The following is a 2,688-nucleotide window of genomic DNA, read 5'->3' as shown; positions in this document are numbered from 1 at the left end:
CAGGTTGCCCCTCATTCGAGCTTCACGCAGGATAAGATCCTTGGTCTTGAAACTGGGCGAGGACGTTGGCCCGGTCCAGCCACTGGGACAAGGGAGCGATGTGCACGGTCCAGGTGGGGATCCGAATCCAAAACATCCGATCCCATTGCATCCTTCAATAGCTTGCGAAGAAGTCGGTGGGGCGAGAGCCCGCCTCTACCCCCTCTGCCAGACCAACAACGCGAAGGTTATTACGTCTGGATCGGCCCTCCAGGTCTACCACTTTCACAGAAAGCCTCTACACACTATCCTGCAATGACGTGCATAGCTTCTCTAAATCGTCGATCCTACCAGCGTTGAATTCAGAAGCTTTCTCAAGGTCCACAATACTCTGGCCATGCGAAGCGACCGTTCGAATGATGCTCTCGATTTTGGTGTCCAGTTCAGCAATAGTGGCCTTAAGATCCTCAGCTATAGCAACACGTAGCTCCCCCAAAGCCCGAGTAAGTTCTATAAGTGTCACGTTGTTGCAGGTGCCTCCCGCCATGTCTGTCTCGTTGTTTAGTGGGGAGTAGGCCTCCGCTGTGGATTGATTGTCCTTTGGTCGCTTATTACTCAGCATTTTCATATAAAAAGTTACAATCTTGTATTAGAAAGAAACATTTGTTGTAAAAAGTGCCATAAAGTAGGTTAAATTAGATTATTTCGCAAAAAAGTTGCAGGAGCATCTCACGCACAACCGTTCACTCCAACATGCTAGCTCCGCCCATTAATTCATTTTTTAACAGTAAATTTGTTTGATTTATTTTATTTTATAAATGTTTTGGTAGTTCAGTTTTTTTTAGGGGAATTGTGTTTCCATCCCACATAGTAGGTGGCGTAATTTACATTAAACGGTGTGATCACCGATATACTATAGAAGAAGAAGGTGTGAGTGATTGGCAGGTTATTGAAGAGTGAGAGGTGAACCAAGTAGTTTCTCTTCCCGGTGGGGTCATCTGTGTTGGTTTTGTTATGAGTGCATTCGAACCAAAATGCACAGCGGGGCAGGTGGCTTCGTCGTATCATTCTCTGATTGTCATCAAGTACAAAAAGCAAAAGCCGTACTCCAGTAGCTCAGAAATGGAACCTGACGAGAGTGAGAATGAACTACATGCAGTGGCAGATGCAGTGAACACCGCCAAGTTCGAGCCTCACCCCGTTGATGACAAAGACAATTCTGACCCTGTGGGAGTGAGATTTTTGGAGCGAATGGATCCTTGCCTTCTGGCTGATCCATATGTGGTGTCAGGTTGGGTGGAGAAGTGTCTGGGGACTGTTGAATCAGTGAAAGTAACTAAAAGTGGACTTGTGGTGATTTTTGTTGTTTCCTCCGTCCAGAGGGAGTGGGCGTTCTGCACCACGCTCGTCCGGACAAAACCTGTGTCTTGCTTTTACTCTCCAGAGCGGGTTCCGTTGAAGGTAGTGAGAAATGGGGTGGCATTAAGTGTTGAGGAGGATCAACTGAAATGGAATATTCCCGGTATCTCTGACGCCTGCCGTTTAATGCAACATAGACCCGGTAGAGAGCATGGTGAAACAGAGAACACACCGTCTGTCCTGCTGAGTTTTGAATCTGAGTTTTTGCCTGACAAAGTCAAGTTAGGATGTGTCAGTTATCCTGTGAGAGCTTGTCTCGAACCCATTACAGTGGTTTAGGTGCCAAGCTTATGGTCATGTTGCAGCACTTTGAAGGAGGGAGATTACTATATGTGAGTGTGCAGGACGGCATGAGACAAAGGAATGTGTAGTACAGGTGGGAAAAGCTGTGTGTATTAAAGGCCCAAAGCAGCTGTTTTTATATCAATATAATTTCTGGGTAATAAAGAAGTGCCTTTCTGTAATAGATGTATTAAAATTGGCAAAAATAGCTTTTTGTTAAGGAAGAATTTTGCTAGTATTGTTTGTTCTAAGTAGAGAGGGGAAAACTAGCTGTTTTTGGCAGAGGTTTGAAACTCTCTTTGTCATTGGTCTATTAACCAATTTGCTGCATGGTGATGTCAGCATGGAAAGCCGAACTCCCGCCTATGCACAGCTGATTAGAAGATCCTGAGTAGATAATATTTTTTTACCAACACGTTGACAGTATTCGTTTCAGCAGCTGTTGTACAATATGATACAAAACACAGGAAATACTGAATTTGGACTGCATTGGACCTTTAACTGCAGGGGCTACCCATGTTGCTGGAGATCAAATGTGCCCAGTGAGAGAGAGAGAGGCAGGTTGAGGCTGCCAGGGTCAGAGTAGTAAAGAAGGTTTTGTATGCTGAGGCAGTGAAGAAAGTAGAAGAGGACGAGGATTCCAGGATCCAAGAGGATCCCTGTGAGTAGGCCGAGGCCAATAGCGTGATAGGAATAACGTACTTCAGTAAGGTGGCTATAAATTGTACCGCAGAAATTAAACTTAAATCACAGAAAATAGATGTGGTGGCATCTGCAGAGGAGTACTTGGGTATACGAGATTTACTGCAGAAGAATTACAAGGTGTGTTACAGAGTGACTACATTATACAAGCGGCACTTGCCCAGTCACGCTAGCCTCGCCCTCATGTGGGCTCCCTCACACATGCTCGCATCTCTCAATGGCAGTGGTGGAAAAAGTACCCAATTTGTCATACTTGAGTTAAAGCAAAGATACCTTCATAGAATATGACTCAAAAGTTAAGTCACC

This window comes from Oncorhynchus masou, chromosome 22 (assembly GCF_036934945.1).
Source record: "Oncorhynchus masou masou isolate Uvic2021 chromosome 22, UVic_Omas_1.1, whole genome shotgun sequence".
Lineage (NCBI taxonomy): Eukaryota > Metazoa > Chordata > Actinopteri > Salmoniformes > Salmonidae > Oncorhynchus > Oncorhynchus masou.
The sequence above is the reverse complement of the archived record's forward strand: the minus strand, read 5'-3'. Positions refer to the sequence as shown.